The sequence below is a fragment of the Neopelma chrysocephalum genome, unplaced genomic scaffold, assembly GCF_003984885.1.
Source record: "Neopelma chrysocephalum unplaced genomic scaffold, ASM398488v2 Primary Assembly neopelma1_26, whole genome shotgun sequence".
Taxonomy (NCBI): domain Eukaryota; kingdom Metazoa; phylum Chordata; class Aves; order Passeriformes; family Pipridae; genus Neopelma; species Neopelma chrysocephalum.
The window spans coordinates 6599752-6626018 of NW_020897695.1; the positions used below are offsets into that span (position 1 = coordinate 6599752).

At 38.7% G+C, this 26267-nt stretch overlaps 1 protein-coding gene across 2 annotated transcripts in view; it reads left to right on the forward strand.

Moving 5' to 3' along the window:
- The window catches only part of RARB (retinoic acid receptor beta), a 292148-nt gene that overhangs the window by 59493 nt on the left and 206388 nt on the right, over nt 1-26267 (forward strand). The window lies entirely within an intron of this gene.

Genomic DNA, 26267 nt, shown 5'->3' on the forward strand with positions numbered 1-26267 from the left:
TTTGAACTAAGCAATCTAATAGAGTGGTTACTGGGAAATGTATATTAGTGGGAACATTAATGTACTCTCTTTATATTGAAACCAGGTTTGACAATGTTTATGTAGCCCATGGGCTGAATGGTGATGTTAGTATGAAAGAGGCAGATTGTTTAGCTGAAAGGAGAGTTGAAACTTGTCATCTCTGCATTACTGACATTAATGTTTTATGCACTCAGTGCTTCTAAGACTGCTTCTCTGTGTGGGATTATAGTAATTCCTGATCAATTGTGTCTTTGTAAGAAAATACAACCATGTCTAATATAGCTAAAATGCAAGGTAGATCTTCATTGCATAAAGACCAATTAGAGGATATTTTATTATGGAACTGAGGTATGAAAAGAAAAATGTTCCAATAAAAAGGCTCTTGATCAACAAAATGTGAAAGGACTTAGCAATTTTAGTTCACTGGGATCTAGCCAATGTGATTGTCCTCATTTCAGAGCAAGGTGTAAATCCTTTGCATCAAAGAAAAAACTTCAGCTTCTATTGAATGAAGACATATGTCTTAAAAACACATTACACAGTTGTCTGTGGGGAGTGGAGGGACAAAGGACTGCAAGTCTTGGTGGTTTTGGTCCTCTCTGAGGTGTTGTCAAGGGAGGAAGAGCACCATAGGAAGCTTGGAAGAAGGTAATCAGAGTGCAGTTGCCTCACCCCTTGATCATAAAACCTTGCCCCCCATGATTATAAAACCTCCAAAATGGAATGTACAAGAGAAGTGAGTGAAGGTTTGGCCACCATAGTTAGCACTGATTTCACTAACTGCCATGAACTTATTTTATTATCAGAATTTTGCAGTGTATTCTTGTTTGTTTCTTTTCCCCCAAGGTACAAATACATCTTCTACTGAATTTATTTTCAATGTTTTGTTTTGAAATGGCAAAACTGATCTCAATTATGATTTTTATCTTGACCACCAGTTGTGTCAGAGCCCAGCCCAACTCTTTAAAATAAATTCAGCATTGCTTGATTTATTGATTGCCGCAAGAGTTCCATCCATTCAAGCATGTTTATTTTGCATTATAAGTTTGATACCTACTTGGAAAAGTAGATTCAGTTGCTATAAAAAATAATTTTCCTAACATTTTTTGTGCTGAAAAGATTCTGAATGAATCTTCCAAAATGAACAATATGCATGGGAGTAGTAAGGAATAGAAATCAAAAAATCTATGAGCTCTTTTTATTCCCCACCCACTCCCCCAGTGCCAGAATGACACAAATCCATTTATGCACACACACATTTTACACACAAATAAATGGATGAATAGATAGTGTAGATAGAATGAAAGAACCCTGCTATTTTAGATTGAAGTGCCTGTCACTGACATTAATTTAGATGTAGTATTAGGGAGCCTCTTAAAGGTCAGGTTTCCCCTGGAGCGTTAGTTTACCCTGGACATTTTTACAGATGATGTGCTAAAGATGTAATGCATCTAATAACTACATCTTGGCTTCATCTACTTGATTCATCAAATTCCTGCCTGCTCAATACTGAGTTTTTGGTGACATGTTATATGTGAAATATTACAATACAGTATCTTAATGCCATGTTGATTGCAACTGATTTTTTTTGTTTGTTTGTTTAGAGGTATGTGAAAATAAAGCTCATCTATTCCCTAATGCTAGTGACCTATGGCTTCCTGGAAATAGGATCCCCTCATTTTTCAGTTAAGGAAAGATAGTTATGAATGAACAGCTGCCCTTGCCTGGGAAAGGTGGCATTCAATGCTAGTGCAGCATCATTGACTTCCCATGCAGATGGGTTTATCACATTGCATGTAAAACATTATATATACAGACAAATAATATTTCCTGGGTTCATGCAAAGTCATAGGTAGTTAAGTGCATTGATATCACAAAGATAGAGCCTAATTCTTGCCCTTATTCTGTGACCTCTTGATAATACAGTTGCTTAATCCTTTTTAAAGGGGTCTTTTTAACTTGATTGTGAAGACTGTCGTTGACCAGTAACCAGATAGGGCAGACCTGAGGTTAATAAGATTGTTTGCTTTAGAACAGTCAGTTTGTCTTTCCTACTTGATGTGAATGTTTTGTAGTGTATCACTTGCATTGAGCTGTATGCTCTGCCCTTGTCAAAAAGAACTTTGCACAAAGATCAGAGACACAAAAGATAATTTTTAGAAACAAACTGGCATTGAAATTAGATGAATGAGAGTGGCATGTGTCAAAGAGCTGGCAGAGACACCGTTCAGGAGTTCGCCTGGTTTTCCCTCTCCATCAGTGACTCTTTGTGGTAAGTTACCCATCTGAAGAATGAGTTTTAAGTTTTAAAAAAAAACAAATGTAAAACCCCCACAGAACTCTTAAGATCATCATGTTGAAATAGAACACGTGTGAAATATTGCTATTTGACCAGGATAAAATATTTTTTCAGTGTTGCACAGCTAGAACAGTAAATTTCTGCAATGTTGGATGGGCTATGAGGCTTCTGAGGCAGCAGAGCAGCCACCGCTTTGTTGGATAGGGAGAGGGACCCAAGTATGTGTGATCCGTGAATAGGCTCTACATCCGTCTTCTGAATTGCAGATCTCTCACTCTATAATCATTATCCTAAAGGAGGATTGTTTCTTATCTACACTGATCCCACCGATCGTCTGGTTTTCTCTTGCACCCAGGTGAGCACAAAAGCAGTGCAGTAACAAGGAATTATGGTCTTCTACCCTGAAAAGCACCCACACTAAGTTCATTTACTTTAGCTTGGGCTGAAGACTGTGTTCTTTGTCCAGACTTTGTTCTTAAACTCTGAAGCAAAGCACAGCCTCGCCTTTGTGGTTTTTTTCTTTTTCCTAGAACTGCCTTTTGTGTGTATTGGCAGGAAAATAGCATTGCTCTTAAGGATCTCAAAGTCAGATCTGCTTCTGCAGCCTTGAAGGTGCTGTTACATTAAAGAGAGGGGAAAAAAAGCTTTTAAATATTGAAACAGTTTCTAAAGTAAAGAGGTTTGAATTTATGATTGATTTCGAAGTGATCTGTGTTTAAACTTTGAATGGGAATAAAATAGTGTCTTGTTCAAATATTGAAATAGTTTTAAAGTTAAAGGGCTCGAACATAGAACTCTCTCATGGGAAATTGTATTCTCATTTCAGCCTCTGACTTCTCTTGCATATTGTACTCACACGCCAGTGTTTGCTTAGGCTACACTGAAAAACTCTGATATGATTTTGTTAGTTGATTTAAAGAAACCTAATAACAAACCACAAAATACACTGAAAAAATTGATAGTGGCAGATATTTTTTCATGGTAATGGAAATTCAGCGGAATGATGTAAGCAGAGACTTAGGATAGCTCTTTAAAGCAGAAGAGTAGGGGAGATAAAATAATTAAAAAAACATTGACATGGAGATGTGGTCACTGAAGTATGGACGATGAGTGAGAACTGTGTAATTGGAGAAGATTAGTCTCTGGAGCTTGGCCGATAAACAGTCGACAAACCATTACCTGTTATTGCTCACCAAGCCGCTCTTAATTTTTTGGGGTGGTGGTTATTCTTTATTGACTGGTATTCTGCAAAAGTTGTTGTTTTGTGACTCATGTAAGAGACCCACAGTTGTATTTTATAGCATGTGCTGTCAACTTATTAATGTGGCTGTCTTTGAATGAGTTTGATTCTCTGGCTTGGCTTTCACATTCAGGTGTATAATAATGGCTAGTGAAAAATCTTACACGAGGAACAGAGAAAGCCACATTGAAGAACTAGATAAAATGCAGACAGGTAATGTGTGTGCTATTGTCTTACTGACCGAAACATTAAGATTCCCTGTGTATTTTATAGCCAAAATGGCTTTTCAGTTTCCTAACACTTGAGGGCATAATTACTTCAGCTGACTGTTTGAGTAGTTAGCCACTTTTGCATATTCTTAGTGCACATCTTTCCTTTGTGTGGGGTCATGCAATGGATCAAGGTGGCATTGATGGTACTGTTGGCTTGACCCACTCTATTTGAAGTTTGCCAAAGCTGGAGGAGAAGGCAAAGCTGCAGATGAGCTGATCTTGCTACTGTTCCCATCCCCATTGCAGCAAGGCTGATTTGCGATAGCTGGACATTTCAGTGGCAAATCCAGTGTGTAATTAAGTGTGTATCTTCATGGCTGCAAGCAAGGGGGTTGAGAGTAAACTGTATGTGCAGTGTTGGATAATAATGTGAAAAATGATCTCTGCCTTGATCAAAGTTTAATGAACTCATAGTGGAATGTGAGTTTTTTGTTTATTTAAAATTTTCATGAACTTGAACCACTGGAAGAGGAACTCCATTTTGGTTTGAACTGGGGAGGTGAGTATTATGGCAAGTTTTCAAACTTTGAAAGTTTGAAACAGTTCTTTCAATAATGTCACTTTAGAGGACAACTAAGAAAAATCTCAAGAACTTAATGCACATTTTAAGAACAGTGTTTTTTAAAAAAATGTCTGTGGTGCAAAATTAGTGGAGAATCAATGGAAGCTTTTCTGGAGCATTAATAAATCCATGCAGCCATAGCTGAGAAATTACACTAAATGGAGAAATCTGGATAACTGTCATATTCCAGAAGAGAAATAGATTATGGTCAGTCTAATCAGTAGGCTGTCTAATCAAACACTACTATTAATCCTCAGGAGCCACTTATTCCACAGTTTTAATAAAATTAGAAACATGGAATGAAAGCTGACAGTGAGACTTGTGCGCTACATAGTCAGTGCAGTTGTCTGTCCCAGGAAGCATCCTGATCCTCCTCTCCAAGGGTAAACAGTCTGTTAAACTGAGCTGGCTGGGGCTTTTGGGGCCCACTGGAAACAGAAGGTGTTTTGCCCCATAGAAACGCTGGTAATTATTGCTATATGATAAGTAGAAATGTTATTCAGACTCCATTTGCCAGATTAGAGCTACATTTTCTCATGTTTTTGGTATTTAATGTCACTTATTTTTCTTAAGACAAAGCTTTTTAAACAATCGTTATAAGAAAAAAAACAACAAAAACCCAAAGAACAACAGATGCTAGGTTGGTTAGCTAAACCTCTTAAATGGTTGAAAACATAGCACAGACAATTATGAAGTTTTGATAAATTGTAAATTTTTGTGTATTTTCCCCTCTTTTGATAAGACCTTTCCTTTTTATAAGAAGGTTTGATAAAAACCATGGGAACAGGGAGATTAAACCATGTCTTTTTGCTTAGGGAATGATATACTCATGTAGCAAAAAAGAGGGATATTACAACTCATGGAAATTTTGGCTCTTGAGCTTCATCCTTTCCTATCACAGAGTGCATCTCCGTTAGCTCTTCGGTTGTCCAGAGGTTGCCCAGCCCTAATCTGGGATGAGACTCTTGCCTTTTATCTGACATCTATTAGCACAAATCGTGGTGTACTCTATGTAGGGCAGCCAGTTTCTGAGCTTTACCTAGTTAAAAAAAGAGGTTTATGGCTTCTCATCCTGAGGCTACATGATATGATCAGGCTTTGCTGATATGGAGTCTCTTGAATAAGTATCTCCACCCAGCTGCACATGGGATTCCCTTGGTTGTAGAAGAATATTGGTGCTTTGCCCTTAAACTTGGGAGCATTGACCAAATCGAGATGAAGTAAAAGAGCTGACCTGCAAAGAGCTTGGCATTGACACTACAATGTCATGGTTTATCCAGTATATTTGCATGACATTGCAAATTTGCTTTGCTGGATTGAAGAGTGGTATTCACTGGAACAAAAAACCCACTCTTCTTGTTATTAGAGCATGTGCTTTCTCTTTTTTAATTCTGAAGGACCTTGGAAATCTTCACATTTGTTATGTTCTATGAACTTTGAAATAGTCAGTAGGCCATTCAGACAGGTCATCTGTCCTTAGATTTTCTCATTTGGTGGAGCTTCCATTGAATTCAGTGAAGCTACGCTGACCTTTATCCATTCTAGTTTTAACCCCAAACAGTGTGTATGTGTATGTTTGTGCATATGTGTGTGTATACATGTGTACATGCCTGTGAGTATGCATACACAGTATGTGCACATTTTTCTATATGTGCTCCAGGTGCTGGACCATGTTCAGAGAAGGGCAATGAAGCTGGTGAGGGCTCTAAAGCATAAGTCCTATGAGGAGCAGCTGAAGGAGCTGTGGATGTTTACCCTGGAGAAAAGGAGGCTCAAGGGTGACCTTATTGATCTCTACAACTACCTGAAAGGAGGTTATAGCCAGGTGAGGGTCAGTGTCTTCTCCCAAGTAACGAGTAAGAGGACAAAAGGAAATAGCCTCAAGTTGCACCAGGAGAGGTTTAGATTGGATATTAGGAAAAACTTCTTTACAGAAAGGATTCTCGAGCACTGGAACAGGCTGCCCAGGGTAGTGGTTGAGACACCATGCCTGATGGTATTCAACTGACTTGTAGATGTGGCACTTAGAGACATGGTTTGGTGGTAAATATGGCAGTGCTGGGTCAATAGTTGGACTTGAATCTTAGAAGTCTTTTCCAACCTTAATGATTCCATGACTCTGTGAAATATATTGCAAAAGACTTAATGTCCGGAAGACTCATGAGAACATGAGGTGTAATGTGAAACTCTCAAAAAACTGTCATTAAGGGCATTCCAAAAAAAAGTCATCACAGCAATTTTTGAAAGTGTTATTAGCTCTGCTGAGCATACTCCAAAGTCCTAGGAGTGTTCCTGCGCCATGCGTGGCTATGTCACATATGTCATTGGGTGGTTTTGGATTTTTGGATCCCTTTCCTGGCCAAGATCCAAATTTGGAGAAACAAATCTATTTGAGACAAAAACACCAGAAAGTTGTACCAATGAAATCTAAAAAAGAAAAGCAGAGACTTAGACATATGATGACAAAAATTATCTGCAGTTTATGCAACCTGAACTTCACCTTAGTTAAGCTTTTTTTTTTCTTTCCTATTTTTTACTTTTTTTTTTTTTTTGGTGGGGACTGGATATATAAAATAAAGTATTGTATGGATGAGTGTAATCCAGTGAATGGTTTATGGACACACTCCTCCAGGGAGTGTTATAAGTTCACCACTGAGTGCTATATTTTGCATTTGGATCTCTGATTTAACTGCAAGAGGTGTAAAAACTGATTCATCGAGCCAACTCCCTACTGGTTACACATCTGAGACTCAAGTGTTTCATTTGTTACTTTTAAAGCTATAGTAAATAATTTTAAACATGAAGTGAGGTGTTGTTTTTTTTGAAGGCTTATTGTTTCCAATAAAGGACGACAAATCTAAAGCAAATAAAACGTTGGATGATATTGGTAGAAATTATTATATTGGCTCTAAACCTATTTGTTTGAAACAGTAGCTGTAAGAGATTGTATATTTTGGTAACTTTACTGACTTTTGTTCTCCTTCTATCTCTTTTTGGGGGTCAGCCATCACAAATGCAGAAGCTATGCAGATCTGGAGATACGGTACTTTTTCTTGGATGGGAAGGATGGGTTGAATTAATAATCTAACATTTAAGCTGCTGGCAGCACCATTGGTGCCTCAGAAGAAACAGCACAGCGGTAAAAGCACAACAGATTCACAGAGTTTAAAGCCAGTGATCATGATTAGTGTCAGTTTTTATAATTGTCACAGTATTTTTACTTTTACTGTAGGGGCTGATGCCTCATGAGAAGACTCTAAGTTCTAGATGCAGAAAGTTTGGGATCTAAGTGGAAAGCTTGGCGCAGAGTTGAGGGAAAGTCATTGTGCTTTGGTGGAAAGCATACAGTAAGAATTATGAATACAGAGTAAATAAGTTGCTTCCTTTGGGTGTACATTTGTCTAAATATTAAAAATGTGTGGGCATGCTTTCAAGAGAGTGTGGCAAATTTGGAGGCAGTGTGGTAGGTTTTTACGGTGAGGTAGGATGTGAGGAGGACTTTCCGTATAAATTTTGGTAGTCTGAGGATGTAAAATAACACGGATTGAGGTGTAGTAAAGTTTATGGAGGGAGAAGGTTTCTGAAGGCTAATGTCATTGCTTGGGTGGAAGAAAAGGAAGAAATACACTAATAGAGAGATATCACTGAACAACGATTTGTTACCCTCTATTTATGGCTTGAGCAGCCCCCCAAGCTTTTCCTGAAAGAGTTAAATGTCTCTATCTGGAGAACTAATGTGACGAAAACACCTGATTGTCTAATATTTCTATAGCTAAGAATAGAGATGCATCAATGTAGGCTGATGCAGGAGTGGAAGGCAGCTTGTGCATCACCAAGCTTTATACCCTGCTGTTGCAGGACACTGAAGTCATACAAATTTCTCAGCCTCCCATGTGGAAGGGTTTTCCTCCATCTCATATCCGTAGGACGGTGGTTGGAGCAGCTCACCCTCCTCGTGGTCAGACACGTGCTTACGAATTCCATTCTTAGTGTGTTCATGGCCAAGTCTTAATCATTAGTTCTTATGCCAAAATTACCTTTTAACTTGAATAGCTTCTCTGCCTCTCGTTTGCTTATCTCTTCTCCAACCCCCTGCAATTACACAGAAATTACATTCCTTCAAAATAGGTTTTAAAACCTTGTTTAATGTTTGGGCGAGACTGATATCTCAGTAGTTGACTAGATAGATTCCTCCCCCATTCTTAAATACAGGTATTACGTTTGCTGCTTCTGTAGTCATTCATATAACCTCTCACTGAAAGATTTATTAAAAACTGAAGTTTTCCAGTAAGTTTAACTGAGAGCACAAATCTTGTTTGCAAAGTCTTTCATTTTTTTCTGTATATATATACATTTTGAATCTGGAAATACTGTGTCTTGTACAATTTGCTTCCCCTCTCTGAAGGTTTTAACCCAAAATTTAAATGCACTTCATTGTGCATTTTCTGCCTTTTTTTCTCAACCTGTGTGGTTACAAATGAAAGTCTATGCTATGGCTTGGCCTGAGAGGGAGGAATGTTCTTCAGCTCCATTGTAGGGATGGTCTTCTAGACTTGGAAAAAGGTAAGGAACTGAGGGAAAGCAGAGGAAATTTTCGTAGTAGAAGGCAAAGCTCAAGGGAAATAAAAAGGCAGGGAACTGAAGAGTAAAGTCATTGTATGCTGCGATTTTTCTGAGATGTTTTTAATTCCCCAAACTGCAAGCAATGATAAGAAAAGTCCCTGTTGTTTTTCACTTACAAAAAAACAGAATTAAAACTCTGAACATTTATACATAAATTGAACTGCAGGTGCACTTTAGTGGGGGGGTAGGGGAAGATCTTAATTAAGTCTATAAAAATCAACAAGAAAATTCTGTGGAGACTACACAAAAATAATATATTTTCCTGAAACATTATGGGATAACTCCATAGGTCATCTTTTCATCTAAATGCTGGTTATTCAGTTTCCCCAAGCGAAGACTACTTTGATTCCAATGGCTGTGTGTTGCATGCAAAAAACTGATGAAGATACAGTTTCCAAACTTTTTTTTTTTCCTACAGCAAGAATTTATTTTTTCCCCCTCCAATACCCTGGAAGATTCTTGAATAGAAGTATTATTGCAGTCAGTGTGTCATTTTACTGTACTCAGTTCATTTAGTCCCAGGTGTACTACGTGTGTGTTCGTTCTAGGGGAGGGCATGGGAGCCTTGCCAAGCCCTTCAGTTATTCTTGGCTCAGAGCCTAAGCACTACATTTTTCTAACTTATGAAATGAATTTCAACTTGTAACCTGTGGCACTTTCAAGGTCATGATTGGAAGGTATCAGGTGTGCTTTAAGAATAGCTCAGCAAGAAGAGGACATATTTTAAAAGTTTATTTTTTTCCTTTTTTTTCTTTTCTCTCTTTTTTTTTTTTTTAATAATTGCTGGCTAACAAATAGCCCAGAAAGCAAACTAGCATGAACTCTTCAACACCTCTCCAGATTCAACAAGACTGACATTTATAGCTTTATTGTAGCAGAGACATGGCATTTGGATTCAGATTGTTTGGACTGCAGAGTGTCAGTATAAATAGCTATGATTGACTTTTGTATGGAGCACATCTGGAAGCAATTTATGGCATTCCAGCTAGATTAAAGCATGTTTTAAAGGCATTTCACCAGTCTTTTTTTTCTTCTTTTTTTTCTGGCTATGGTGAATAAAGTTTCAAAGACAGTTTAGCTGCTGTTTCTGTTAATGTGGACCATAGTGAAGTCAAATTAAGGGCAACTGGGGAAAATGGTGCATTTGTTTGTTTTTTGTTTATTTTGCTTTTTTTCCCAGCATAGAAAAACTCTGAAGTGAGTGCAACTGGAGCTATGTTCTCCTTTGTAAGGTAAGATATAGCATTTGACCCCCAGACGTTTACACTCTAAAAGCAAGTGAACTAAACAAACTTGAGGTGCTGGAAGTATGGACTCAAAGCACAAATTTGAAAGACTTATATATTTGCTAATGGGGGCTGAAAGGATGGGGCGCAAGAACCACGTTACTGGTTTTGAAATATATAAAAATGTACAGAACCAAGAACAAAAAAAAACCTGAAGAGAAATCATTTAGCATGACCCATCATGATGTAGTTGGGCTGATATGAGGAAATCAAACATGTGAAAATTGAAACTGGATGGAAAAGATGTTTACCTAAAAGGGCTGTTGCACTGTGGCATGGAGATGAACTGAGGATAGTAAATGAACTTGTGGCAGAGTGTACTGGTTTGGTAGCACTTTTCTAACTCTATCTCTGCAGTACACTTGATGGCTTGCTAAAGCTTTCCTGCTTGTGGTAATAGTGAACGGGATTAAATGTTTGAGCGACACAATTTCTCAAAATGCTGCTGAGGCTGCGGGATTGGCTGCAGTTAAAACATAGGCTTTTTGGGAAAAGCCTACTGTGAAGTAGCAAAGAGCTGAAAATGCTGCTACTGCCGCTGCCATCATGGCACATCAGGTGTGAGTGGTGAGGTTGTCTCCTCCAGCCTTTGTGCTTCTGAGAAATTTCCCCTCAATGCTGTAGGGATGTGTGGGTGCTGCTGGTCCATTTTCATTTCTATTAACAGGATGAGACTAACTGTTTCCAATTTTTTCATGGTATTTTTCTGACAGTGCAATACACATGTCAAATGTGGTGTCTACCCTGTGCTATGGTCAGAGATGCAGCTTCAACAGAAGTGGGCGAAGGAAGAATTTTAACCTGTCTGGTTTGCCTGAGCTATGGAGAAAGTGTAACATGGGCATAGACCTGACACAGGAGAGCCTATCTCCAAGCCAGCCAGTGCCTGTGTTGCTCCAGTTTTGTTGCCATTAGTACCTGAACACGGTCAACTAAGCCTCTTTTGTAAGCACGTCTCACCTCTGGTTGCTTTGTAGATATTCCATGGGCACTAGCTCTTTAGACCTTATTTCTGTGCTCCTGGAGATGGAGGTGAAAAGTACACTGTCTGGTTCAGTCCCTCATGTCCTTGACCAGTGCTATGAAAGTATGAGCTTTGGTTCTGCCTTCAAAGAAGTATTTAAGAAGATAACATAAAATGGAGGAGAAAAAAAAAGAAAAAAGAGGGTACCATTAAGGTAGAAAAATGCAGTTTTAAATTAATATAGGGAAGAGTATGAGAGCACGTGACTTCTTGGTAGGAGCTGTTTGGTGTGAGGATAAATAAAGAAAAAAAATAATTGTAAAAGTCATGAAGGGGGGATATTACTTTGGCAGCTGGCTTGGTGGAAAAAGTGCTTGGTAGATAATTTTTTTTTTAAATGGTGTAACTTAATTTTTTACTGCACTTCTGGCCTACCTCATGTCAAATATGTGGTTACATATATTATGACAAATTTTATTTCAATTTATTTTATTCCAGTCTTAATAAATCCCACTTTTAATTAGGCCATATGAATCTCAAACTGCCCTCTAGGAATTTTATGCAGACTACAGGGGAAAGGTTAAACAATATTCAGCCTTCAAGAAGTGGCAGTGACAATGAGCTCCCAGAGCTTAACCCACTTGGATGTTTTCCCAGCCAAGACAGAACACAGACAAAATTCATGAAAAAGACGTCAGTGCTGTACAAGGGTCTGGAGTCTGGCAGGTGCATGATGCTTGTATAATTACTCTTGCAGTACTAAGTTTAAGAGTTCATTGACATATTGCATACATGGAAAGAGTGTGTTTGCATGAATAAAATCTTCATTATATAGCAATAAAAGCAGTTGATAGAAAAGTTTTTATTTGGAAGTACATCTTCTTAGAGTCCCGCTCACTTGTCACAGTCACAGTGAGCTCACTTCCCTTGTTAAGCAAGGAATTTCTGTACCATTTTGTGTGTTACCTCGTCTCACTTTTATAGGATCAGAAGCCTGTATTTCTTCAGATATTGGATCTCAATAGTTTGCTGTGAAATTCTGTGCCATGACAGTGTACCTTGCGTTTCAGCATCTGAGCTTTATTTCTTAAAAAAATCTTTCTGTTTCTCTCCCTTGTGAAGATGAACATAACGCCTTAAACCAGAGGAAGTAAACCAGTGCATTGCTCTTCTCAAATTTTCACAGCCTGGAGCAAGAGGCATCCAATTTGAACAGTTCACTCCTTATTAGCATGGGCGCTCTTGACTGGTACTTCATATGGTACTATTGCTCATTGCCCATGTTTGGAAGTAACATCATCAATATTAAAGATTTTTCTAGCAGTTGAAGGGAAGAGGGGAATTGTGTTACAGCTGAGTGCTGCCTAAACAGTGTTGGGATACTACTGAGTACCCTCCCAGTTCCCTCAGTTTAGCCATAGCCATTGGCATATATTGCCTTGGCTACTCCCAAATATGACGTTTAGGTACTCGTAACAACAACATAAGTCTTGTAGTCATCTTCTATGTCACTTCCTGACAACTGGAAAGAGACTGGGCTACACTTGCAAACCTATTGATGTGCTTGAAATTTTCATGTTGGGTATTTTGAGATACCTTTTTAAGTGCTGGAATGACACTTTGTATATAGATTTGGATATACTTTAAAAAAAATAAATTAAAAGATAGCACTGTTTTGGTGCTGGATCTCCTCTGGCATGAACAGTACTTCTGATGGCTTCAGTGGAGCAGAAATGTTTCTCCCCCTCCTTTCAGCAGTGTTCCTGCTCACCTCCAGCAGCCTTTCTGAGCAGTCGGCAGGAATAACCAGTGCAACCAGTACTGCATTCGTGCGTGGGTCCTGAAAGAAAACACAGAAAACGAGTGTAATTGGTTTATGCTGCCTGATTAATTTATTACTTATTTCCTGACAAGTTCATTGAAATGTAATTTTCTGAGTGGTGATAATATCCACAGAGTAAAAGATGGAGGATGGACAAGTTAAGAATACTAAATCACAAGCAGTACTGTAGCCAGGTAGACTTTGTTCAGCTTTTAATTAGAGATTGCATTCTGTTATTATACAGCCTCATTAGTTATGCTGATTGAGGCGGGAGAAACTCTAATGACTGCTCTGTTAGGCATTGGAAACATATTTTAACTTACTGATGTAGAGTACGGAAAATAATTGCTAGATCTGTATTAGCAGAATTGATAGGGGCACCTTAGACTCTTCATTACTTTCAGATATGGAGAGCTCAGATACTGTTCTCATTATGAATGGCAGTTGACTTTCTCAGTGTTTTTGTTGTTACAGGTTTATAGCGTACACTTTTTATTGTTTCTGATAGCTTTATTCTTTTTAATGGTGAACTCACAGGCTACCTTGTAGGTGGTTATTAGCTGTCCTATAAAATTCACAAGCTGGCTTTGCATGATGCTATTATTTAGCAGTCTCATAAAAGGTATATCTGGTCATCTCTTATCAGGCTCATTTAAACAAAGATATTTAAAACTGACATTCTTACACAAGTGTCTAATTTACAAATCACAATAAATAGTGCGGGCAGTATGCCAGAGACACTATGGAGACTTGTAACATGATGCTGGTTTCAGCAGATGAGGACTGTGACAATTCCATGCTTTTTTAATAATTAAAACATTGAACTGTTCTTGTCCCTGATCCAAACCAGCATTGGTAGGGTCGATCTTTAAATCAGATACTATATGGCTGCTGAACCAACTTACTTCTATTGTAAACTTATTGGCACTTTTCAAGTAATTTTCTGTATGGATTTTCTTAGTATAATATTCTTTGGGATTGGGATTAGTCTGCTGAATATGTATTTTTTATATACATACATGAATCAATGGAAAGTATTATTTCATGGGTTTTAATTAAGTAGTAACATCTATAAACATAAATTTTGTCTGTTCACCAAAAAAAAGTGTAATGCAAATTAAAATCAATGTTTTATAAGGAAAGAATTGACTAGAGGTCTGTAAATTTGCTTGATAAGAGCTAGATTATTATTTTTTTTAAATATTTCAAAGAGGCTATTTATAATGTCAGTCAAAAAGCTTTATAAATAAATGAGGCATTAGACTTACAACAGAAAGCAGTATAAATTACAACAATGATGATTACCCGTTTCACTGACAGGCATGTGTAATGTTTTATTTGTGTTTGAACTGAAGGAGTCTGATAGTATATTTTAGAAATAGGTAATGAAGAATTAATTGTTTTTTAATTAATATTAGTGATGTTTAATGGTAATATATCCTCTCACTCTTAGAATGGATGTGTGGGTGACATTGTTCAGAAGTGCTTTCCAATTATTTTAACAGAAACCATATGTACAGAGGGTAGGTGAAGTGCAGGATATCAAGTCTAGGTAATTGATGCTATGCAGAGTTTATAGACTTTCTCATTTTGTTTTTAATTAAAGTTTCAGTGCAATAGAATCCTTTAAAGCAAATTAAAATTAATCATCAGTAGGTAAAGCTGCTCTGCGAAGAACATAAAGCCACCGAAACTGTTTTTCATACTGTGCATATATTGATCAATCAGTCAATATTAATTGATTTATATGTAAATGTACTATGTGAACTATTTGGGAAACCTAAAAAATGTTGGATGTGAATCCTATTAGGGCAACAGTTATTTTGTCATGGGTGTCAATCAATAAATACTTAAGTAGATTACGGATCCAATATTATTGTACTAGTTCAACTATGTGATTGCATTTCAAAAACTCTACATGGTTATCTTTCAAAAGATATTTTTATGCTATTTCCTTTTTTTGTTCATTTCAATATTCCTTTCTACAATGATGATCTTTGAGATCATCAGTATTAAATGATACATGAAAATTACTTCTAAAAATTGCCTTTCGTACCCATGTATGTATTTTGATGAAACTTCTTGTATGCAATGTACTTCTTTTTTTTGTTAGGAATCTGTATTTTCCACTGAATGAGATTCCCTTTAAATGAAGTAGTGAATCAAGTTAACTTTTCAGTAATTCAGTTGTGTGAGATAAAATATTGTGAATTGCTATAAAGGAAAAGTCCCAGATTTTATTTAGATAAAAATTCTACTGACATTAGAAGATGAAATCCTGACACTGTTGAAATCATTGTAAAATATCCTGTTGAGTTCAATGGCATTAACAGTTTCACCTTCAGAGTTTGTTGAAAGTAAGGGTAACATGTTAGGAATTAAGATAAGGTGATCTGGGCATTAAACTTCCTCAGAACCTTCTGCAAATCCAAACCATATTTCTTTGTACTTCAGTTGCCTGGACGGAAAATGGAGATAATAATTTCTTACATCATAGAAATGCTGAGGAGAGAAACTAAAAGCTGCCAGGTTTTGGTAAGTTTGGAATCATGCGAATATGTAGGTGGGTTCAACAAATACGCACGTCTGGATGTTGCATAAATAGCAACCTAGGAATTCTGTGTGTTGTTCAGATAACTAGATAATTCATGGAAAACACAAAAATAACTTTGTACCAAGGAAGTTGTCACGATGTTCACTGAGTGGCATAATTTGACTGTGTCGTGAGATACAACAAATACTTAAAGGTGAGAGAACTTTTTCTATGTCTTTCACATTTTTTCTCTGTTGAGAAGGAGAAAGATGAGCAGATGATGAGCTAATTTAAGCACATGCTGAAATTCAGGCATATAACTAAGCCATGTGTTTAAATGCATGCTTTCCTGGTCTGAGGACCTGCATCTCTTGCTCAGTGAGCAGGATCTAAAGAGATCCAAGCCGTGCTAAGACATAAGGACTTAGCAGGCAGCCCTTTTTCACTGAAGATGTAAATTTTAAGGTAAAATAAAATTTCATTCTGCAAGGCCTATGGTTTTTCTTTGTCATATTAATAAAGTTCTACTTGGGAAGGGTAAAATACCTCTTTTTTGTTCATGCACCTGTGAGAGGTTTAATTCAGGTTAGAGAGCCTGAGCACTGTGGGGGTTTCGGGTTTGGCAGTAATGAAAAACAGATAATCCTCACGGTTTTGTGCAAACATGAAGGGCACGTAGAGGGCGTGTGAATGAGTGAGTTGGGTTGACAGTATTTTTAATGATACAAAAAGAATAAAATAATTCTTTACTTTCTACAGTCAACCATTTATTGGGCACTAAGAACAATTAAATATGGGAAATAAAATCGAATGGCCTTTTAAGCAATCAATGTAAACTTCAGTACTAAATTACTGAAGAATAAAAATATACTGTGTCATCAGTCTTTAAATACCTCACTCATTAAAAGGTTGTGCACTGACCTCTCAGCCCTAATCCTCTGGATTATTAGTATTAATTTCTTTTTCTTTTTTGTCTTTTTCATTTTTTTACAGGACAGTGGGAGTCAATTTCCACATCTATCTAATTAGAGCATGGCTTTAAGAAAACAAGTTATATGACTTTTAGTTTGAAAGGAGAAAGAATGTAGTTCTGTCTCTCTGCATTGTTTGTGTGGTGTGCATGTGTTACTCATTTTTTAAGGTTTTGTCGGTTTGTTTTGTTTTTTGGTTTTTTTTAAGAAGAAGAAGAACTTGAGTTTTTCAGTGTGTCAGGTATCCATCCAAATGAGGTTATAAGCCCAGGTTTCAGACTGTCCCTGCTCCCCAGGCTGCAGGAGCTCAGGGCGGGGGAGCTGGTGTGCTTCACTGGTCACAGAGGGGACTCCGGGAGCCTGAGCAGCTCTGGCAGCCGGAGGGTTTCTCTCCCACGTGCATCTGCCCATCGTATGACCCAGCTACTTGGTTCCTCGGTGAACTATGGGATGATGGGTCACAGCACCGCAAGGAACAAATCTTCAGCCTTAGCGAGATCTTGGTGACTTGCAAGTACACTGCTGCTGGCGGGTGGAAAGCTGGTTTGTTTTTCAAGCCAGTAGCTTGCAGTGTTGATTTTCATCTGTTTTTCCACAGCCCTTGTTAGCAGCCAAATACTTAGGTATTTTGTTTCTCTCTGTTTCTTGCCTGGTTGTCATATTACAGCAGTAGTTTCAGCAGATAGAGCTTATTGATGCATGCCTCACATGTTGTGCCACAGCACTGAACTGTTCCACAGTGGAGTTTAGGGGAATCATAAACCACCTAAAAAACCTTTCCTTTGCAGAGTTGAAGATGATCAACAACTGAAGTGACAAGGGGGGATCTTTGGGGGTAAAGAAAAGCCCATTTTAACCATACCAAAACAGTGAAGAGTAGAGCAGAGTACCCTTTTGGGATGAGAGGACCATAGGTGACTCCCTCCATGGTTGAAGTAAGAAAGATGATGGTGGTGGTTGATGTTCCTTTTAGTGATCCATATGTTCTCCAGGGGTCAGTCCCTCTGTCTTTAGCTGTTCAGAGGCTCAAGCTGCAGCCCTAAGTGCTGTAGTAAATTGTCCCCAAGTTCACTTTTTGGAGGAATGTCTTCTGTGACACAGTCGTGACTGTGCCTTGATTACCCTAATCATCTTTGTGACCACCACTGGTTTCCCTTTCCCAGTCTAAGTAATTGCTGAAGCATTCTTTTCTACAATCAGTATTGGCATTGCCTGTTTGCAGTTGTAGCAGGTGTGGGTATCCTTCTAGTGTCTGCAGTGGATTTGCAGTGGGATGGCTTTGAAGGGCTTAGGAATAATTGCCTGGTATTCGTTGACTAGTCTTCTAGTTATTGTGATGACTTAAAAAAAGCTGATCTCATTTCATATTCATCCCAGTGTTCATACACAACGTTTCAATATCCTTTAATGGGATTGTTACCCTGAAACCATTTTGCTCAGAGGGAAATCTGAAATTGTCTCATCACTGTTTTACCCATAGCTAGTTTGTCAGTCAAGAAAATGTTGCACAGAAATGCTAACATTGATGTGAGAAATAGATTTCATCACTGAAAATCAGAATAGAAGGGAAAAGAAGTTTGTTTCTTCATCTGAGAACAGAAGCACTACAAGACAAAGTATTGAAGAGTACTTACAAACAGGCTTATGAAATAGCTAAATATATCAGTATAATTCACTTTTAAAAGGCATATTACCTATTTCTAATTTCATCATCCAAATTCTGAATTTTAATTAAACACATTGCGTTTACTTTCTTCTGGTCTTTTTCATAGGTCAGTGACTTGATGGTAAGTAATATTTCAGATATTTCACAGGATAAGAAGCTAAGCAGTTGTAACAACTGCCAGTCACAACTGCCCTTGCTTACAATGCATAAAATATTAACATTTTATTTTCTGGATGTTTTCTTAAACACGTGATGTACTCCTGGAAGTTTGAAACTGAACCTTCTTCTGTTCTTCTTCATACATTCGTATGGAAATTTGTTATTCATATGTTGAATTACCCAAGTATTTGTCCCAGAAGTCTTTTGGGCTGTATATTTGCATATTTTAGTTTTTTCAATTAACCTAAGTGAACATTTGATCTGTAGTCTAAACATAGCTTAGTGTTGCTGTGATCAGGAAGAAAACTTCAGCTGACTTCAGCTGAATTGGAAGAGCAGCCCCTTTCCTTGTTCTTTCTACGGTGGAGTCTTAAATAGGGCCTGACACAAAGTCTTTGCCAGTCTGTTTGGAGGCTGACATCGATGTGAGTGTGCTTTTCATCAGACCAATAAGGGACTGTTTGTTTTAGGCACTTACTCCCTTTTTGTGCTAGCATCTCTATAAATGGAGTTTCTCTATATATAGTGCTATTACCTGCCTGATGCACTTTTCCTTTCAAGTTTGACAACATTTCTTTTCATTGCCTGATAGTCCAGGACAACACAAAGCCTGGCAGTTTATTTCATGTGATGTCTATTTTTCTTCATTTTCCACTGTCTAAAGTGCTCCAGTCACTTGAGCTTTAATTCTCTTTGAACTCATTATTATAGAAAAAGTCTGGGCCTAAAGGTGTGTTTCAAAAGGAGAGGTCCTTCAGGTTTGGAAATTGCCTTTCTAAAATTGTAAGTGAAAATCTTGCTTGAAATTGTTTCTGCATGTCGAGAGGAGGGCCAGCTTTCTGGGTGTCAGGTGCTGTGGGTGCTTAGGACAGTGGTCCTGCCAGCCAGGAAAGGGAAAGCGACAGCAGGTCTCCAGCTTGTTCCTTCTGGGACAGAGCTGGGCTTAAACACCTGATTATCTTCAGCACAATTTTATCACGTCCTTTGTTTCTTGGTTGCTTCAGCATGATATTTTCCTATAATGAGCATAAAAGACATTGTTGAATTTTTCTCTTTGAAAGTCATGTAAAGGCTTCTGCATTAGAGTAATACTAATGATGCTTGGATTCCTCAGGGTCCATCCTATGAAGGTGGTTATACAGCAGCAAGTTTTGAGAATATCTTGAGGCACCTGTTCACGTGAAAGGTCAAGAGCACAAGTGGCCTTGAAGAATGTTTCACCTGGTGAAGGGCCTAAAGCACAAGTCCTGTGAAGAGCAGCTGAGGGAACCGGGGTTGTTTAGCCTGGAGAAAAGGAGGCTTGGGGGAGACCTTTTCACTCTCTACTCCTATCTGAAAAGAGGTTGTAGCTAGGTGGAAATTGGTCTCTTCTCTTAAGTAACAAGTTACAGGACAAGTGGAAATGGCCTCAAGTTGTGCCAGGGCAGGTTTAAATTGAATATTCGGAAAAATTTCTTCACGAAAAGGGTTGTCAAGCACTGGAACAGGCTGCCCAGGGTAGTGATTGAGTCATCATCCCTGGAGGTATGTAAAAGATATGTAGACATGGACATGGTTTAGGGGTGGACTTGGCAATCCTGGGTTAACAGTTGGACTTGATGATCTTAAAAATGTTTTCCAACCTAAATAATTCCATGATTCTATATATCAAGGACCCTGAACACCCTTCAAAACATGAGCCTGGATCTGCAAAGTGGAGTAAGCAGCAAATTCACAAAGCTTCTTGCTGAGGTTTGTCCTTGCAAACATGATCCAAAACACAGCACATCTACATCTAGCCTGAGGACAACTCCTGCTTGTCTTTGGGTAGTATTTTGTAAGCAGGCATAGGAGAGTAGTCAGGCTGCTTAGAACAAAAACCGGACAATAGTCCCATCTTCCCACTTTTCCAGCAGCTGAGGCAGTAAGGCTGGTGGGTGCGCTGGTGCTGATGCTGGTGTTAGCTCTGGATCTGCAAAGGAATGGGTGCTGCTTGGAGAAGACATAGTTCTCAAAATGGTAGCAACCACAGCCTGCGCTAACAGGCACTGGAGCAGCAAGCCCAAAGCACAAGGACTTCATCTTGACTCTCTCCTTCTTCATTTTTCTCCCCCAACATTTCATCTCTTCATAAGGCAGGAGCAGCCTTCATCTTCAGGGTGCAGAAGTGCCAAGGTGTACATGTTACTGCTGTTATAGAGAAGGAGAAAGAACAGAAAAAAAAGAGCCTTTTCCCATTAGTTCTCCCTTGGATGCACCGAAGAGATAAGGAGTTACTGAAAATCATATTATACCTTGCTAGCTAGGCTACTCCAAGACAGTGTGGTTGGCCTGTGCCACTTTCCTTCTCAGTCAGCCCTAACATAAAAAAAGTGAGTGGCAAACTTAGTTTTATCTTTGTTCTTGGCTTGTTGCATGTCTTACTTCTGCCTATTGTCCCTTTGCTCAGGGCTGCAGGGCTGCTCTGCTGAGGAAGACTGTCTCATCTGTCAGTAGTCGGAGAAATTTCTGCAATCCATCACTGGTCTCCTATGGGGTGACCCTCAGGTCTAAACTCCTCCTGTCAGCATATTGTACCCCTCCCAAATGAACCTTTTCCTTCTTTCTTGTTTTGCTTTGCCAGCGAGGAAAGATGGTAGAACTGCAGCTTTCTTTTAATTTGTAAGCTGTGCAATCTCCTGGCCAAAGCGGATGCTTGCCTTGATAATGTGGTTGAAGATTTTGGTGTACAGTGTATCATCAGCTGCATAAATTATGTGGACTTTCCTTGATAAATTTCTTCTTCAGCTTTGAGGTAGAGCATAGAGACACAGGTATGTTTTGGACATCCTTAACTCCCTGTTGGTGTAGTTAAGCTGTCGTGCCAACTGCGAAAGCATTACACACATCTATTCTAAGGCAAGGTTCCTGATGCCACTTACATGGAGCTGAGATGCCTTTGTGCGCGTGTGTGTGTGTGAGAGAGAGCAGGGTCATGGCAGAACCCGTGCAGTTTACATGCAAAAGGAGGTACGAAATGGTGATGGGCAACTGTCTTTGGTGTATATTTTCATAAAATGCAGTTTGGTATCGCTTCTGTTGCAGATTCGCCTGGGTGGTTTGTGGATTGCAGTAAAATGATGTGAGAAACAGGAGAGCAGGATATTCCAGGGAGTATTCTTGGAGTGCATGGAGGGGTGGGAGAAAACATGGCAATGATGAGTATACTGCATGCATAGCACGGGGTCATCTATACTACATGTACCTGTGCTTTTATATTACAGAGAGTAATGTACAAAGGACACTTAGAGTACACATAGCAGTGTACTGCCTGGTTTAGGTGAAGTGGGACATGATTCAGATAACATCCAAGTATGAGAGTATTTGGCAAAGTAATGGACAATACTGGTATTGCTATTGATGTCTATATAAACATCTCAGTTTCCCTTATTCGTGTCAAAATATAGAGAAGGGCCGTTACTGAAAAATGTGTTTTTCTCCTAAGCAAGCTGTGTTATTCACTTTGAATGTACTGCTAAAATCCAGTTACATATGTATTGTAGCGTTCTAGTGCTGGTGGTGACTATTAATCGTGTTAAAAGAAGATTATCCAAAAAAACATTTCTAGAGCAATTTAAGTAATGTAAGAATTTGTGTTTGTAGTGAAGATCAATAGCCTTATGCTGATCAGAACACTGGATATACATTGAAGCAAGGCCTGAAACATCCCAACTTGAACCTCAGAATGGCACAATCCCCTATGAAATATTACCCCATGCATGTGGTGGGATTGGGAAAGTGACTTTTCCTGAAAGCCTGGCAAAGATTTACAGCCACCAGTGGTGTTAGTAAAGTAACATGAAGTAAAAACTTCTCAAATTAAATATTTTAGGTGGTTTTAATTTGTCCTAATTCCTTAGAAAAACTGGATGAAGCTGACAAGAGATGCAGGCATGTTACGACCTCGGTCAAAGTCCAGTAAAAACCTGATACAAGCTGTAAACTGGCTCTTGCATGTTAAGTTGCAGGGGAGGACTGTTCCCTGCATTAACAGCGCTGAGCTCGACTCCCTTGGCTCCTGCAGGAGTAGTAAGTCATTGCTGTGATGATATGCCTCAGTGATTTTACTGTCTATGAAATAGAGACCATCTTCATATGAACCTCTGGGGGTTCTTTGTAATAATATTGTATTTTTAAAAAATGGCTGTACCACTCTACATAATCTCCACTAATCGGTACATAAACCCTGTTTGGCAGTTTAAACTGTATGCACAAAATACGAGATTTGGCTCTGCCTATTCCAATAGTTAAAAGCTTTAGTCTGGTGTGAAGCGCTTCTTTAATTGTTTTTAAGTGCAGTACACAGGCTTTTGTCTTTCTGTATGCCAGATATTTTCTATTTTTTTTCTGTTTCATTGTATCTCTGAGCAAACAAAATCTTGGCTAAATTGAAGGATTACTTTCTGAAATAAAGCCTTGTTCTGTGGAGTTTGCATAAACTAATCTCCCCTGTTGTTCAGAGTTGATCAAATAAAAATTCTGTGTCTGTTATTCTGGCACTTTGACCAAGTAATCTTGTGTCTGGAGCCAGTTTTCAGCTATTTTTAATATATCCTTGATGGATGGGTTTATTTTCTACCTACATATAGCAAAAATGTATCATTTTATGCAAGTTACCCTGCTCCCTCTTTCACTGTAAACAAAGGCACTTCCATTAATCTGCTTTCAGAAGCCTGAAACAAGAAGTTTCTCTTCCTGTGCCTCAGTAATTATTGGTGTGCCATGGGTTAAATAACCTACTGGAAAATCTTTCTTCATCCGTAGCATGGCTGAGAAGGACTTTGAGAATGAGTCCTGTGTGTTCAAGCCTCTGTACTATGGGAAAAGGCACAAAAGCCATTGGTAGGCTGGAAAAATAAATTGGTTTTCACTGCTTGGCCATTTTTGCCCTCCATTTTACAGTTGGCATTAGTAATGGAAGAGGGAGTCATACGATGCTACTGCTATATAATACTGTTTCCTTTAATTTGGGGATTTTAGATCTCTGTTTTAAAAAAGTTTGAGTAAAATATAACATTAAAAATGTCTGTTTCTTTGTCAGGTAGAATCATAGAATGGTTTAGGTTGGAGGGACCTTAAAGACAATCTAGTTCCAACCTCCCTTCCATGGGCAAGGACATCTTCCATAGATAAGAGAGACAAATAGTCTTCAAAGGTTTCCACCGTTCCATATTCAAGAATCATGAAAAAACATACTGAATTTTCTAGAAACTGATTTTACTTCCTTTTCATCATCTCCTTTTCACTTGACTTTTTAGGAGTGAGAGGTATATGGAAGGAAATGGGCTTTGTTTTTGATTTATTTTTTCCTCCTCCATCTACACACAGTTAAGGAAATGAAGCTCCATCACACTTCCTTCAAAGTCAGCACTGCTCCCTCATTTGCTGGTGGTGTTTCTCCCAGTATGTTTCCATCAAGCTGCTGTTGCATGCTGATCCAATCCTCTGGAGGCTTGCTCAATCTCACATGTTACACCCACGGTATCCAACCTGAAGTGGATGAATGTAGAGCCGTGTTCCTCCTCTCTCAAGGAGCAATACTGCCCCAGTCAATATAGATTGTCCATGGCCCCCACATCTTGCCACCACATGGTCAAGAGTTCATGTTCCTGACTTTGGCAATGAAGTGATACAGGTGATATTCTTTATGATTGGAGAATGAAACTCTGGTACATGTCCAGAGTGAGGCACCTTGTGTTTGGTTTTAGAGTTGGATCAGGGTGTGGTAAATATTGCTTTGATATTTCTGAGAAAGTGTCTACTTTTCACTCTTTGGGTATCTCACAAAGATAGCTTGTTTCCTGGCATAGCAAGTATTTTGCTTTCGATTTATAGTTTGCTGTTTTTGTCCACATCTCCAACTTCTGTAGCTGATGTTTTTCATATTAAATCTCATAATTTTCCAGAGTTAAGATTCTGTTTTTTATTAAAGAAATGCTGCTTTAACATGTGGTCTGGCTGGCACATGGCAAATCTTCAGAAAGAAGACCAAAATATTTTGGTGGTCCTCCCTGTCCCAACCCTGCCACCCGAAGCCAAATGTCTTTGGATTGTTTCCATAAATATGCTGCACATCTGTGAGTTACCAGACTTGTACAGTTACCTGTCTGGTACTAGATCATGCCAATCCTTCAGACAAGAGTGTGTGTGTAAAACATAACTAATTGCTCTATTGATTCTTTTTCTAAGTGATGATACTATAGCATAGGACTAAGTAAAATTTACTTTTTGTCCTACCTCCTCAGATTATTTGCATACAAGGTGATTCTCATTAAGGAAGTTGATCAAATAGCCCAGTTTATGTAAAGCTCAGTCACAGCTGGTAAGGATTATGTATTGAACAAAACCTGATGTTTGTTTTCATGTATTTAAATTTCTAAAAGCCATTAAGGAGACCTAAGCTATGTTCTGGATGCCCTTTCTGTAATTAATACATAATACAGAGAGCAGTGTAATAGAAAGGACTGCTCATCTCACCATGACAAATATTCAGTGGCAATATGATGAGCTTGAAACATTCCCAAGTCTTCAGGGTAGAAAGCAAAACTGGCCTTGCAGCATGCTTTGCGTACTCACAAATGGAGAGTTTAGTAGCCAAAGCATCCAAGGAATCACAAAATTGAGACTCTGGATGGGAGCACACCCTGCCAGCAGCTCTATCCGATTCACAGCAAGGGGTCTCCAGGTTGCAACTGCTGATTAATTGCAGGGGAGGGGAGGGATAGTAAGAAGGCGAAGGAGAAGGGATGGAGATAGAGAAAAATAGTGCTGCAGATGTTCACCACTATGCAACGTAGACCAATAGCGTGACATCATGTTTGGAAATTGGCTGGCAGCCAGCAGAGCTTGGTCATCAATGCTGCTGGCATTTCACATGAGCCACCTACTCTCTAAGCAGCAGCCATCTGCTCTTGGGACCACTGTATCTGTGCAGGTGTGTTGCAGCAATCTGGCACCTTGCTGGTGAGGAACAGCCACAGAGGAGTTTGTGTGGGAAAGATAGCATTGCAGAGATGGTCGCATGGAAAAAAGTTGATGGTGATGCTTCTTGGACACTCTGGAGAAGCAATATTCCATTTGAATGCCATAGTAATGTACAAAATGTCTACAGAGTGGTGATGCTGGAGAGATTCGTCTCCCCAACCAACATTTGGTTCTGTCTTGGTCCAAATCTGTCATCAACCAATCCTCAAGCATATGCAGTGCATGTCTGTTAGAAGCATTACTGTGATGTTTTTGCTGACAAGCTGGTTATAGTACATATATTTTATAAAGATATGACAATGCAACTTCTAAAGCCTTTTTACACCAAGGGTTCAGCCATAGGAGAGAATTCTTTTTAGTATATCTGCATGATAAGCCTGAGAGGATGGGGAAATGTCTACCTTGTGAGCATCTATTTCTCCTTATGCTCTATTAAGCAAAGAGAAAGAGATTAGTGCTTGTTTCAGGTTGTTAAGGGAGAAAACAATGGGCTATAGGTGACAATTAATTACATAGAGATAAAACTATTTTAAATGCAAATATTTTTACCTGCTAGTTAAAGTTGAAGGGGCGCAATTTATAGCATTTGGCAACTAAGACAAATGAATACACTTGTTTTTCTTCTCTGAAGTATACACTGTTTTCCTTGCTTGAGAAGCATCCTGTTTTCTTTAGGTTGAAGTATGTTTCAAACTTGTTTTCATGCTGAGGATTCACTTTGCCCTAATAAATTTTGTTCCTCACCAACTGCAGATGTTGAGGCTGGTGTCATAGTGGCCAGGATGTTTTCTTTCCTTCATCTGTCTCTCTCCCTTTGCCCTTCGAGCTTTTATTTATTTTTTTAAAC